A 16469-nucleotide genomic window follows, 5' to 3' on the forward strand; every position below is an offset into this window, starting at 1 on the left:
ACATGAGACTGGCTGCAGGATTATTACAAGCTTAATTACGACATGCAAAATACTGGAGGAGCAGCTTTTTCCCCTCCACCATCAGACTTATGAGTAGACAATGAACCAACCCATGAACATTACCTCACTATTTTTGCTGTCTATCTGCATTACTTATTTAATTTTAATATGTATAATACAATCTTTTTGCAGTTTATAGTTTTTATGTATCACACTGTATATCACAATATATGTCAGTGATATTAAACCTGATCTGAATCGTATTCTGATTTACAGGTCAGGCAGTGTCTATGGAGGGAATAAATGTTGATGATTATTCCCCTCTATAGATCTGCCTGACCTGCTGAGTTCCTCCAGCATTTTATGTGTTTTACTCTGGATTTCCAGTATTTGCAGAATCTCTCATGTTTAAAACATTCAAGTTTTACTATGAGAGCCATGTCCTAGGACTTAGCTCGACTAAATTTCTAATAAATTGCAGTTCTGGTTCTGATTGATTATAAAACAATCTCCACTGATTTTAAAAACGCAAACCCGAGGAATTCTGCAGATGCTGGAAATTCAAGCAACACACATCAAAGTTGCTGGTGAACGCAGCAGGCCAGGCAGCACCTCCAGGAAGAGGTATAGTCGACGTTTCAGGCCGAGACCCTTCGTCGGGACTAACTGAAGGAAGAGCTAGTAATCTCTTACCAGCTCTTCTTTCAGTTAGTCCTGATGAAGGGTCTCGGCCTGAAACGTGAACTGTACCTCTTCCTAGAGATGCTGCCTGGCCTGCTGCGTTCACCAGCAACTTTGATGTGTGTTGCTCCATTGATTTTTCAATTTTTGGGAAAACTGTCAAGTTTTGATGGTGGTGGAACTTTAATTGACAGCAAGACCTGTTGAATATTTAGAGCATCGAGAGAACCTTCAATGAAGTAGAGTACAATAGGTTGAAGAAGCACCTATACACAGAAAGGATTGAGGAACAAAATGAAAATAGGCTAATTAACAACTGCAATGAGTTATATAGCATTGAAGCAGATCCTTCAGTGTACTATGTCTGTACCAGCCATGATTCCCATCATAACCAGCCCCATTGACCTGCATTCAGCTGATATCCCTTTAAACCTTTCCTATCAATAGCATATGCTGTTTCTCATTGTACCGTGGAGAGCATTCTGACAGGCTGCATCGCTGTGGTGGGGGGGCACAGTCGGCTACTGCGCGGACCGAAAGAATCCGCAGACGGTCATAAATTTAGTTGGCTCTGTCTTGGGTACTAGCCTACAAGGAGCGGTGTCTCAGAAAGGCAGTGTCCATTATGAAGGACCCCTCGCACCCACGGCATGCCCTTTTCTCACTGTTACCATCAGGTACATAGGAGGTACAGAAGCCTGAAGACACACACTCAGTGATTCAGTAACAGCTTCTTCCCCTCTGCCATCTGATTCCTAAATGGACATTGAACCCGTGAACACTACCTCACTTTTTTTTAACATATTATTTCTGTTTTTGCACAATTTTTAATCTATTCAATATACATACACTGTAATCTATTTATTTATTTGTTTATTTTCTTCTATGCTAAATATTGCATTGAACTGCTGCTGCTAAGTTAACAAATTTCACGATACATGCCAGTGATAATAAACCTGATTCTGATCCTGATTCTAGTTGTGGTTCCTAAAGTCTTATCTGTCCTTGCTTTCCCTGTATTAAATTAAACTGGTTTTTCAGAAATAATTACTGAAGACAACACTCAAATAAAATTTCTAAGATTTAAATAGCTGTGGGAAAGAATAAGGACCAAATTAAGATAAAAAGGAATCAATTGGAGAAGGGGCAATTTCAATAGGAGAACTGATCTGGCCTGGGAAAGCTGGAATCATGGCAGGCAAAGTACACATTGGAGATGTGATTCCAGTGTAGTCTATGTACATTCCTGCAGGCGAAAAAGAATAGGGCAGTTAACGCTAGAGACACCTGAATAACCAAAAGCATACAGAGTAAAATATAACAGACAGTAAGGAATAAGTTAGATATGATGGTGAGACCCAAGGACCAGGCTGATTATGGGAAGCTCAGAGAAATATAAAGTGAAATGAGAGTGTCAAAGACAGCATGAAAAAAAGAATGGCAGCAGACATAAAAAGCAATTCAAAAGTTTACAGGCACGGGAAGAGTACTATATGAGGAAAGGTGTGGCCAGTCATGGGTGATAAAGGAGACATCTTTTTTGAGGCAGAACAGTGGGGAGGGGGAGTAGTGAATAATTATATCGATCTATATGAGGAAGGGGCTGTTAGCCAGTCTCAGATGATAAAGTTGAAAAAAAAGTAGATTGGCTGAAGTTTAAGGAGATTATGAGAAACATTTATACATTAATTCTAGTTAAAATGTATAAATTGACTGGTTCTTGATCCTCCAAAATATTCTGCATGGAATTTAAACTGAAGGTGGCGGAGGGTGGACTTAAGAAGGAGATTTTTGAAGAAGAAAGGCTGCCTTAAATTTGATTGGGTTTGGTTGTGTGACTATGGTAGGATAAAGATTATTCCATGCTTTAATTGTGCGGGGGAAAAATGAATTGCTGTACACATCTGACTTGGTAGTTAGTATTTCAAACTGAATTGAGTGGCCTTGTCTGCTCCTAATAGGTTTGGGTTTGATGTGGGATTGGTAGTCGATGTCGAGCTGACCATTTAACATTTTGTAAAAACAGGTCAGGGAGTGTGCTATCTTGGAGAGAGTTCCACTTCAGTGAATTTAAAAGTTGAGTAACACTCACTTCTCTCTCGTAGGTATTTGTGACTGGTTTAGGTAGGATACATCCCAGCTTGTGTGAAATAAGAGTAAAAATGAAAAAGATACTGGTGATAAATTTAGGATGTTGCTGATAGAGTGGGGAAATGAAAAGATACACCATTGATCCAAAAAAAGGATGATGCAAGGATAAATCTGCCAACTGCAGGCCAATCAGTTCAACCTTGGTAGAGGAGAAACCTTTAGAAATGCTACTCAGTGACAATTTGCGGTTACTCAGACAACTGTGAATTAATTAGAGATAGTCAATATGTGTTTGTGAAAACCAAATCATGTTTAATTAGCAATGGAACTGTTTAATGTGGTAACAGAGTCAATGGAGAAAACGTGCTTGGTGTGCACGTACTTTTGAAAGGGCATTCTTGGTTTGTCACCAAGACTAAAACCCATGAAATAAAAAGGGCATTAATGGTACGTGTAGTAAATTGTTTTAGCTGGTAGGAAGCAGAAAAGAGTTGTAAAAGGTTGCTGGAAACTATACAAGCAACACACACAAAAGTTGCTGGTGAATGCAGCAGGCCAGGCAGCATCTCTAGGAAGAGGTGCAGTCGACGTTTCAGGCCGAGAGGGTCTCGGCCTGAAACGTCGACTGCACCTCTTCCTAGAGATGCTGCCTGGCCTGCTGCGTTCGCCAGCAACTTTTGTGTGTGTTGCTTGAATTTCCAGCATCTGCAGAATTCCTGTTGTTTGGAAACTATACAGTTGATTTTCCCAGGACTCTGTATCAGGACGACTGCCTTTCTTAATATATATCAATGACTTGAATGAGAAGCAGAATGAGGTTTGTTATCACTGATAAATGCAGTAGCAGTACAGTGAAATGCATAATATATACAATATAAATATATATTTCTTAAAGTAAATATCTAAATATATATTTATATATTTAAATTATGTATTGTATATAATACATACTTATGTATAAATATACACTTATATATTGATCTGGAAACCATCCTTCTCCTCATGTCCTGTTTCCCTCTTCTCTCATGATCCCAGCTGAGTCTCAGGACTCCGGTAATTAAATGTGCCTCCTCACTCTCCATGCCATTAACCGTTTGTCTTACCTTCTTATATAAGAAAATAGAACAAGAAAAATAATTACAATAAAAACATATAAAAATAAATGTGCAAAAATAGTGAGGTAGCATTCATGGACCGTCCAGAAAACTGGTGGTGGAGGGGAAGAAGCTTTTTTTAAAAACATTGCATGTGTGTCTCCAGGGTCCTGTACCTCCTCCCTGAGGGCAGAAATGAGAAGAGTGCATGTCCCGCGTGACCTGGACTCGGACGCACTGAGCACAATATCCAAATATGTAGCTGACACAGATTTTGGAAAGTTACCGAGTTGCTAGTAGAACAGAAATAAATTTCAGGATGATATTGATCTTTTAGTGGCATGGGTGGACTTACAGCAGATGCAAGTTAATGCAGAGAAATGGAAGGGCAAGGACAGGTGGTATAAAGCAGAGCACATAAATGCTAAGCTATTTGAAAAGGAACAGATATCTCGGATCAATGTGCACAAGTTATTGATTTGCACATTAGTTATTTATCAGTCTTTGTATTATCAATCAGTAGCTTTTTTTGTAAATTCAATTGTATTTATTTTCGTGCAATGTCTACAAGAAAATGAATCTCAAGCTCTACATGGTAACATGTATGCAGTTTGATAATAAATTTTACTTGATTTTGACTTTAGTCATCATCATCATTACGTGCCGTGCCATGTGACATAGGCAGTCATGGTCAATGTCCATGATTGTTCCTGGCGAATTTTTCTACAGAAGTGGTTTGCCATTGCCACCTGGACAGTGTCTTTACAAGATGGGTGACCCTAGCCATTGTCAATACTCTTGAGAGATTGCCTGCTGGGCGTCAGAGGTCGCATAACCAGGATTTGTGATACTGTATGCTCCTATGACCATCCACCTGCTCCCATGGCTTCACATGACCCTGAGAGGGAGGCTAAGGAGGTGCTACACCTTGCCCAAGGGTAACCTTCAGCCTAGCAGAGGGAAGAAGCCTCTTTTGGTAGAGACTTAACTTCACCACTCCACCCATTGATTTTGGTGAGAGATTGATAAGTTGGTTAGGACTAAAAAATTAGAGGCAGACGTTATAAGACCAAGCATGTTATGTTGAATCCTTTACAAAGCCACTGGTATGCTCATGGCTGAATGTTTTGTATCTTGTTGCAGACTCCACACTTACGGATGCATGTGGGTTTAAAGAGAGTGCAGAGGTATTTACTGGAGTGATTCCAGGTATAAGAATTGTTCTCCTTATAAATAAGTGACTGAGGGGAAATCTGACAGAGGTACTTAAAGTCATTAAGTTTGTAGATGCGGTACAAAGAATTGAATCCCCTTCTTGGAGGTTGAAGAAGCAAGAAAGGAAATAAAATTTCACAAAGCAGAGTCTGGAAAGCTCCTGCTGAATTGATGACCAATCCTAGGTGAACTGGGTAAATAATTGAAAGGGGAAAAGCACAACAGGACTGTGGAGGAGGAATGGATGGGCCAGTGGTCTCTGCCTCCATGCTGGAACTATGCAATGATTTGCAGCAGTCAGTGCAGGGAGCTGGAAACAACGCCTGTATACTTAGTGAGATTATTTTTACTATTTTGAATGTGTAGATTCTGGTGTAGAGAAGTGGAAGATTAAAGATCCTTTATCAGATTGGATCATTCACTGTTGTGCCTCTCAGGTAATCACAGGGTGCATATAGAAAGCCGGCCTTCAGCTGAACACTACCTTGGCCTTGTGAGTGATTTATGGAATCCAACCGAACAGGGTCATTCTCACATATAAAACTTTGTGTCAGGGCAGCTTCAAGGGTATTGTCCATGCAAGTTTAAACCATCAAAGATGAAGCAAAGCTTTTTTCTTTAGTTACAGAGAGATTCTGTGGTATGATAAGTTGTGTTATGCCTTTTACCACTTCAAGATGTCTCAAAGCATTTACAGCCAAAGAAGTGGGCTGCCACAAACAGGAATATGTTACCTGGGCAGTACCTGCAGCCCAGCTAGCACAGAACACTTCAGGCTGTGGCCCTTAATAACTCCCTATTGTAATTCAGGCACAAATGTGGACCTGTATCCCAGCATAATCAATCAATCAATCAGCAGTTTCACTTACAACCTCTCATCACCCAACCATTTCATAGTGTTGCCTGATGCTTTTTCCGTGTTTAACCTTAAGAATGATTATGTCTGACTGCAGCAGATTTATTTTTCACTTTGCACATTAATATGTTGCTCAACTTTGGACACAGCAGGAATAGTTTTCACATTGTTACAACTTGAAGTGCCTAGTGTTCACGTGTTCAGACTCAAATCAGAGAGATACACTCGCCATGGAAGAGAGTCAGTTCAGGTTTCACTCGAAAAACTTGTACATAAAACTGATAGCTTGGGGCAGCACCAAGAAAAGGCTGCACTATCCGAGAAGCTGCGTTTGGATCGAGCATTATAACGTGGCTCTGTAGGTTCTCCAAGCTGAATGCAAAAGATACCCTGTCAGGGGACGTGCCCAGGTGTTAGACACAATAGTTATCTGTCAAATAGTATGACTAACAAAGCCATTGTAAATTGTCCTATGATTAGGCTAAGGTTAAAATTGGGTGTTACTGACGGCATGGCTCAAAGGCTGATTCTGTGCTGTATTTTTAAATAAAAATAAATTCTCTACCAAGAGGTATAAGCCATCATTTTAACAAATCCTAATGAATTGCCCTTGACTGCAGCTGGAGGTGAGGCTGCCTCTGAATTACTCTCTTAGCTCAGGGTTGGAATGTGGCTCAATGGGCAGGGAAGAAAATAAAAATATTGAAAATAAAAGTTAGGTGATGTTGAGTTCAAATAATGCAAAGCAAAATTGCGAAAGGGTAGACTGAATAGAGATTGAGTACAAAGAGGATGCGTGAATATGTGGGTAAAATAGTGGGTCCTTGGCGTGTTTAAAAATAGAAGTTATATATTCCCAGTTCTGAATTATTGCCCTTTTATGTATTGACACCATCTGAGTCTCTCTCCAGCCCACAGGAATAACTCCAGACCCCAGGGAGCTGTTAAAAATAGAGAATATAACGTCAGGTGAAACATCCAGGGATTTGAATGATGTCTTTGGAAAGTTTTATAACTGACTATTACCCTGGCTGAAGAAATTGAACATCAATGTGGTCTACTGATTAAACACAGACAGACACACACACACACACACACACACACACACACACACACACACACACACACACTGGCTGTCTAGGCTTTTTTTTGAAGCTTAAGGGACAAAAGCACAGCAAGGATACAGGGTTAGCTTAGGGATAGAAAATGTCGTGGCGAGTGGCTGTCCTGTCAGCAGTGAGGTACACTCCAACCTTCGCCTGCAGTCAGTCCAGGCATCCTGCTGTTTTTGGTTAACAATGAATTCAGGGCAGAATTTCAGAAATTGTAGATTATACAGTACTCGTCAGTGCAGTAAACAGGAAAGGAGCTAATAATAGATTTCAAAAGGACACAGACAAACAGAATGTGCAGACACACTGCAGGTGAAGTTCATTGCAGTATAGGAGGAGCAGATGTATTTTGGTAAGAGGAATGAAGAGAGATTGTACAAGTTAAATTATACATTTTGAGTGGGAGTATTTTTTAGGACGGTTTGACAAAAAGTTTAAAAAATTCTTGAACCACAGCTCAGACTCCAATAACTGCTCCCATTCTTCCTTTTCTGATCACAACCAGTTTACCTCTGGCAATAATTTCTCTTCCTGCCCCCTCGCTATTAACTTTTGAGCTTCCCTAAGGATCTACCCTTGCCTTGAACTCTTCCTCATTCAATTCCTGCCTCTTGTCAATGTTAATTATAGACATCCAGGGTGGGTTACATACAACATCCCCAGGGTGGAAGCAGCTAGTACATAGGTACTAGTACTAGGGCATAGGTTTAAAGAGAGGGGAAAAGTTTAAAAGAGTTTTGCGAGGCAAGTTGTTTGCACAGTGACTGGTAGGTGCCTGGAGTGCACTGCCATGGGAGCTGCTGGAAGCAGGTATGGCAGCAACACGCAAGAGACATTTACACAAACACATGAACAGGCAGAAAATAGAAAAGTACACACCAGGTGCAGGCAAGTGTCCTGATGAAGGGCTTCGGTCCAAAACACTGACTGTTTATTCCCCTCCACTAACGCTGCCTGACTTGTTGAGTTGCTGCAGCATTTTGTGTGTGTTCCTCCGAACATGACCCATAACGAACAAACTTGTATGTGGCATTAGTTAGATTGGCATCAAAGTCAGCACAGACACGGGAGGCTGAAGGGTCAGTTTCTGTGTTGTGCTGGTTACATTCCCTCACCTCTCACCTGTCCCCGGCCCCCTTCCGCCAACAGACTGCTTGCCTGGTATCCAAAGGTGGCCCGATTTTCTCCATCCAGTGACTGGGGAGGACAAAACTGTCACAAGCAAAGTCCATAACATTTGCTTTGGCTTTGGCTCCATCCATTCCCCAGCCAGTACCTCAAGCTGAAGAAGACTGGGTGCCTGCTGTAATCATACTGCCTCCCTCCGGATCGCCTTTGCTCTGCTACTGCCGGAACTCTGAGCCTGACAGAACCATCCCAAGTGCCCCTTGAGTGGTCCAGTGTGCTCGTTCATGAAGCTCAACCGTCCAAAACTCTGCTGCCTGTCCAGTCAGCACTCTGCCGTCTCTGATCTAATTAGTTCCCTCTCCTTCAGTTGCCTCAGATTAAAAATTCTTAATCTTGTGGTTAACTCTCCTCCCTGCCTCTTTCTGTAACCACTTTTAGCAATCTCTCCACTGCATGGCTTTTGGATCATCTGGTGCTGCCTTACCGTCCATCTCCCTCACCATCCTCTCAGCGGTGTTGGCCTCGTCTTCAGCTGCCTTGGCCACAGGGTCTGGAGTCTACTCTCCTCCATTCCCCCTCCTCCTTTTATAATATCCTTCAAAGTCCTGCATTTACACTCAATGGCCACTTTATTGTGTACCTCCTGTACCTAGTAAGGTGGCCACAGAGTGTACGTTTGTGGTCTACTGCTGCTCTCGCCCATCCACTTCTAGGTTTGACGTGTTGCATGTTCAGAAATGCTCTTAGCACACCACTGTTGTAACATGTGGTTATGTGAGTTACTGTCGCCTTCCTGTCAGCTTGAGCCAGTCTGGCCATTCTCCTCTGACCTCTCTCATTAACAATGTGTTCTCACCCCAGAACTGTGCTCGGCTGAGGGTCTTTTTTGTTTCTCACACCATTCTCTGTGAACTCAAGCGATTTGTTGTATACAAAGATCCCAGCAGGTCAGTAGTTTCTGTGATACTCAAACCACCCCATCTAGCACCAAAATTCATTCCACGTTCTGCATCACGTTTCTTCCCATTCTGATGTTTGGTCTGAACAACAATTGAAGCGCTTGATAACATCTACATGACTTTATGCGTTGGGTTGCTGCCGCATGATTGGCTGATTAAATATTTGCATTAACGAGCAGGTGTACAAGTGTACCTAATAAAGTGGCCACTGGGTGTAGACCCAGCAGTGAGCAGTTATACATTTCCAAATCAAGACGGTGTGACTTGGAGGATAACCTTCAAAGATGGTTTGTGGAGATGTCCTTGCCCTATTTGCTGGCCTAAGCCATGGGTTTGGGAGATACAGTCAACATTGCCTGAGCAAATAATTGCAGTACATTGTGTATAGTGTACACACTGTAAATCACAGACACTAAATGGGACTTACTCCTGCAGCAGGAACCTCCACATGACCCTATCCTATTGATTTAAAGCAAGTTCAAATATATTGGCTAAAAATGGTTTGCCTTTATTTATACATTCTGAGGTATTCATTTAAAAGACAAACAATTAATGCAACCTGTTTGCCCCTCTGTATTTCAAAGTCATAAGACTCTTCCTTTGGAATATTATGTCCTGACATTGCAACGAGCTTTAAATTTGGAAGGAGAGTGCATTCCATCTGTGTTCAATTCAGCTGTCCTCAAACTCCTTTATGCCTCACAAGCTTGTTTATTCAATTCATCAATGTACTATATAGACCCCATAAAGGAATACAAATTTATTATGGTCTTTGGTGCTCGCAGGCTGGAAGTTTCCCATGAATAGATCTCTGAGGAGCTCGCCCTCCTAATCAGTAAGAGTATGCTCTTTTCCTCAATATTTTTTGTAGTTCTGAATACTAGTATTCTGTCTTTTAGCTTGCTGGTCAGACCAGGGCATTGATTCAATCTCTCACCCATCCTCACCTTTGCACCCTTCCCCCACCACCTGCTCTGCACTTACTTTGAACTCAGTGTTTCAGGCAGCATCTGTAGAAAGAGAGTCAGAGTTAATGTGTTCAGTCAATGGCCTTCAGCGGATGAAATGTCACCATCATGGACACATTCCCAAGCACCCTTATACCTGCCTTTATTATTAAGCTATCATTCATAATAGCAATATCTTTTCTACATTGAAACGTCTTTGATCCAAAATATTAAGTCTGTTTCTCTCTTCACAGTCCGAGCTATAAATTTTGAAAATATGTTTGTTTTTATCCGGACTACTTTCTTTGATTTCTTAGATTCAACTATATTTGGTTAACAGCTATATGTCTTCCACCATACTTAGCATATTTTCCAAATACTATCTTCTTTAAGCAACATTTTTTTATCTGGCAATACAGGAATAGTTCCTTCCAGCTCGCTGAGTTGAGCCACACCCCCCCCCAGCAATCCCCGACAACCCCGATTTAACCCTGACCTAATCACAGGACAATTTACAGTGACCAATTAACCTACTCTGTACGTCTTTGGACTGTGGGAGGAAACAGGAGCACCTGGAGAAACCCAGGCATTCCACAGGGAGAGAGACCAGAGACTCCTTGCTGGGATTAAACTCCAAACTCCAACACACTGAGCTGTAATAGCGTCGCACTGAATGCTAAACTACCACAATACCCAATGGAAAAGCTGTTTATTTTAAACAGCACCAAGATGGAAGAAATCTAATTTTCTTCTTGTCCTTAAGATACCATGGAATACTTCCTCTTTATTAGAAGTTTTATGTAAATGTAAATTGCTATTTTTGTTTGGTTCACTGTTTTTTTTTGTCTTCTTGTACCTGTATAATAAATGTCTCAGGAATCAATTGACTTGAACTGTTCTAATGAAACACCTCTAGGTGGCAGAACTGTCACATCTTGACACTTTTTATGTACAGAGCACGAATGCCGGTTACAGTGTTAACATTTCACTGTACCCTCAGCTCTGTGTGTATGTGTGTGTGAATGCAAAACCAAAATAGTGTAATGAATAAACATAATTTATGATTTAATGTCATGCATCATATCACGATTTTGTGCCACAGTTACCTCTGGCAGATTTTGTTATTAATTAAGCAACAGTAACGGTCAAGTGCAAAAAGATTTGTTTGCTTGTTTTATCGACTACACAAAAGCATTTGATAAAGTGAAGCACAATAAGTTATTTGAAATATTACAGAAAAACTCTAGATCTAGATTCAAAAGACCTCCGCCTATTCAGAAATCTGTACTGGGAACAAACTGCCGCTGTAAGAATAGATGGAGAAGTGAGTCAGTTTATGAAAATCAAGAGAGGCATTAGACAAGGGTGTGTTTTCTCCCCTGATTTATTTAATGTATAGAGTGAAACAATATTACAAAAAATAAGAGACATCGTGGGAATCAAATTTGGCAGTGAAACCACCAATAATTTCAGATATGCAGATGACACTGTGTTAATTAGATTAGATTAGGTTATGAGGACACTCAGTCCTCGTTTATTGTCATTTAGAAATGCATGCATTAAAAAATGATACAACGTTCCTCCAGAATGATATCACAAGAAAAACACAGGACAAACCAAGACTAAAACTGACAAAACCACATAATTATAACATATAGTTACAACAGTGCAAAGCAATACCATAATTTGATAAAGAGCAGACCATGGGCACAGTAAAAAAAAGTCTCAAAGTCCTGATAGACTCATCATCTCACGCAGGTGGCAGAAGGGAGAAACTCTCTCTGCCATGAATTTCCAAGTTCTGCCAACTCGCCGATGCAGCACCGTTGGAAGCACCCGACCACAGCAGACTCTGAGTCGTCCGAAAACTTCGAGCCTTCGACCAGCCCCTCCGACACAGCCTCTCCGAGCGCCATCCTCTGCTGAGCGCTTCGACCCAGTCCCGGCTGCCGAGCAACAAGCAAAGCCGAGGACTTGGGGCCTTCTCCTCCGGAGATTCTGGACCACACAGTAGCAGCAGCAGCGAAGCAGGCATTTCAGAAGTTTCACCGGATGTTCCTCTGTGCCCTCACGTCCGTTTCCATCAAATCAGGATTGTGTACGGCACCTTACTTGACAAATAACAGCCATCACCACCGGAGTGGCGGCTGCGAGCTGCGTCGCGCCACCATCTTCTCCTCCGCCGCTTTGCAAGTACGGAGGAAAAACTACAAAACTTAATTGATATAGTTGTTGAAGAAAGTGCAAAAATGGGTCTATCTATCAATTGCAAAAAGACAGAATGCATGGTGACATCCAAAAAGAAGGAGAATCCTATCTGCAGGGTGAGAATAAACAGGGAAGACATAAAACAAGTACAGAACTTTTGCTACTTAGGAAGCTGGGTGACATCAGATGGCAGGTGTGACGTGGATATCAAGAGAAGAATAGGGATGGCAAAAGACACCTTTACGAGAATGAAGAGTATACTGACCAATACTAAACTAGGCACGACAACCCGCCTCAGAGTACTGAAATGTTATGTTTATCCAGTTATGTTATATGGCTCAGAATGTTGGACAATATCTAGTAACATGAGGAAACGAATTGAAGCAGCAGAGATGTGGTTTTTGAGGAGGATGCAAAGAATATCTTGGACAAAACAAATATCTAACGAGGATGTCATGAACAGAGTAAACACAAGAAGAGAAATAATGTATGAGATCATGAAAAGGCAACGTAACTTCATTGGACATGTGATTAGGAAAGAGGAGTTAGAATGCCCGGTAATTATAGGAAAGATCAAAGGGAAGAAAGCAAGAGGAAGACAAAGACAAATGATGATGGAGACAGCAGCCAGAGAACTGGAAATGAATACCAATGAATTGATCTACTTGACCCGAAGCAGGAGTGTGTGGGCCATGACAGTCAAAGCTCAAACTGGGCACAGCACCTGATGATGATGATGATGATGAATGGTAACATCCAAAGGAAAATCTGTTTATGTTAAACAGCATAAAGATAAAAGAAATCTAATTTTCTAAAGGGAATTTCTTTCATATCTTTGGTTAATGAATGTTGAAACAATTCATTGCATAGAATTCATTAGCCAGATAGAAAGAGGGTCACTGCACGATATCAAGACTATTTGGTTATTTTGAATGTGCTTTGAATCATGAATATCTTGTCATTATTTACCTAAAGGAACAGTGTACAGATGAGACCAGGTTACGATTTGCTAATCTAATCCATGGAGTTCAGCAAAAAGGCTTTCAGAGTGGACTTTTAGCTCTCTTAATTTCTAATTTTATTTCTGACCTATCAATATTCATTTTATCGGCTGGAAAAGCTCTGAGGGTGATCCGGGGAGTAGGTTTACCACACAGAAATCAGTGGTGGTCTGGAAGAACCTGACAGAGCAGGTGGTCGTGCTGGATATTACCACAACACTTGAAAGGACAGGAACTTTGATAAGAAAGATATTAAGGATTCAGGTCCAAGTAGGATTAGTGTAGTTAAGTATCACGGTCAGTGCGAACAGGATGAGTGGAACGGGCACATTTCTGTGTTGTGTGGTTCAATTCTGTGGTAAATTGGATCGAAAATTTGCTTGACCATAAAAGACACAGAGGTGTTACTCTACCTGTAACTAGTTGTGTTTTCTAAGGATCAGTGCTGGGATCTCTGTTGTTTAAAATGTAATATTGATTTGGATGAAAGCATAGATGGGTTGATCAGCAGATTTGCAGGTGATACAAACATTAATTGTGTTCTGGATAGGATTCAGTAAAATATAGACCGACTGGAAATGAGGACTGAGAAAAAGCAGATGGAGCAACTCCTCCAGGCAAGTGTGCGGAGTTGCATTGGAGATGTCAAATGTAAGGAGATGGCAAACTGTACATAGCAGGATTCTTAGGAGCTTTGAAGTATGAGGCATCTTGGGCTGCAAGTTCGTAGCTTCTTCAAAGTGGCAACAGAAGTAGATAGTGTGGTGTGGAAGGCACAAGTCCTGCTGAAGGGACTTGGCTGGAAATATTAACTATTTATTCTCCTCCATAAATATGGCCTAACCTGTTGAGTTTCTCTGGCATTTTGTGTGTGTTGCTCAGGATTTCCAGCATCTGAGAGTCCCTTGTGTTTACAAGTCCATAAATCCTTTTTTTTACTGTGTCAGGGGTACTTAATGTAGATAAAATGGTTACTGTATGTTCTTCATGTCGAATGTTGGAGCCCTGGGAGACCCAGAGTCTCCCAGGGAACTATATCTGCGTGAAGTGCTTCCAGCTGCAGCTCCTTGAAGACCGTGTGACCGTGTTAGGGATTTGGAGCAACAGCTGGATGACCTTCGGCTTGTACAGGAGAGTGAGGAGATCATTGAACAGAGTTACAGGGAAGTAGTCAACCCTAACTTGTAGGAGGCGGATAGCTGGGTGACTGTCAGGAGAAGAAATGGGAAGGCGAATAGGCAGTTAGTGTCATCGTCAAATTTACTAACCCATCCCTCCACTTCCTCATCCAGGTCACTTATAAAAATCATGATGAGAAGGGGTCCCAGAACAGATCCCTGAGGCACACGACTGGTCACCGGCCTCCATGCAGAGTATGACCCGTCTACAACCACTCTTTGCCTTCTGTGGGCAAGCCAGTTCTGGGTCCACAAAGCAAGGTCCCCGTGGATCCCATGCCTCCTTAGTTTCTCAATGAGCCTTGCATGGGGTACCTTATCAAATGCCTTGAAGGTGAGATTCAAGTAAAACAGTAACATAGAACAGCCAGGTTAAAAATATTGAGAAATGTAATTCCTTCACTGGGCTCACTCGGACTGCTTCTTTCTGTGATTGCTTCAACATACTTACTTGTTGGGATTTAGAAAAATGAGGGGAATCACATTGAAACCAACAAAATATTGAAAGGCCTAGGTAGAGTAAATGGAGAGAGGATGCTTCCTATAGTGGGTGAGTCTAGAATCAGAGAGCACAGCGTCAGAATAGAGAGACATCTATTTAAGAACAGAGAAGAGCAGGAATTTCTTTAGCCAGTGGGTGGTGAATCTGCGGAATTAATTACTATGGACAGCTGTGAAAGCCAAATCATTGAGTATATTTAAAGCAGAGGTTGATAGGATCTTGATTAGTTAGAATGTGAAAAGTATGGGGAGAAGGCTGGAGAATGGTGTTTGAGAGGGATAATAAATCAGCCATGATAGAATGGTGGAGTATACACAATGGGCTGAGTAGCCTAATTCTGCTTCTATGTCTTACAGGACCTATGGTGACCTCTTGATATTTATACTTAACACATCTCCCAATGAAGACAAATACAGGCCTAGAGCCATCAACACTCCTCATGTAATAACCCTTTCATTCCTGGAATCATCCTTGTAAACCTCTTCTGAACCATCCCCAATGCCAGCACATCTTCTCTAAGATGAGGAGCCCAAACTGGTCACAATACTCAAGGTGAGGCCTCACCAGTGCCTTATGAGGCCTCAGCATCAAATCTCTGCTCTTATATTCTAGACCTCTTGAAATGTATGCTAATATTGCATTTGCCTTCCTTGCCACCAACTCTACCCGCAAGTTAATCTTTAAGGTATCCTGTACAAGGACTCCCTTTGCATCTCAGACTTTTGGATTTTCTCCCTGTTTAGAAAATAATCTACACACTTATTTCTTCCACCAAAATGCATGACCATGCATTTTCCAACATTGTATTTCATTTGCCATTCTCTTGCCCATTCTCCCAACCTGTCTAAGTCCTTCTGCAGCCTTCTTGTTTTTTCAACACTGCCTGCCCCTCCACCAATCTTCGTGTCATCCTCAAACTTGGCAACAAAGCCATTTGTTCCATCCTTAATCAGTAATATACAGCATTAAAAAAAGCGGTCCCTATACCAACCCCTGCGGAAGACCAGTAGTCACTGGCAACCAACCAGAAATGGATCTTTTTATTCCCACTCGCTGCCTCCTACCAATCAGCTAATGCTTTAACCATGTTAGTAACTTTCCTGTAATACCATGGGCTCTTAACTTGGTAAGCAGCCTCATGTGTGTCACCTTGTCAAAGGCCTTCTGAAAGTCCAAATATACGACATCCACTATATCCCCTTTATCTATCCTACTTGTAATCTCCTTGAAGAATTCCAATAGGTTCATCAGGCAAGATTTTCCCTCAAGGAAACCATGCTGACTTTGTCCTATCTTGTCCTGTGTCACCAAGTACTCCATCACCTCATCCTTAACTATTGACTCCAACATCTTACACACCATTGAGGTCAGGCTAACTGGTCTATAATTTCTTTTCTGCTGCCTCCTTCCTTTCTTAAAGAGTGGAGTGACATTTGCAATTTTCCAGTCCTCTGGAACCATGTCAGAGTCCAAGGATTCTTGAAAGATCATCACTAA

The sequence above is a fragment of the Mobula birostris genome, chromosome 4 (assembly GCF_030028105.1).
Source record: "Mobula birostris isolate sMobBir1 chromosome 4, sMobBir1.hap1, whole genome shotgun sequence".
Taxonomy (NCBI): Eukaryota; Metazoa; Chordata; class Chondrichthyes; order Myliobatiformes; family Myliobatidae; genus Mobula; species Mobula birostris.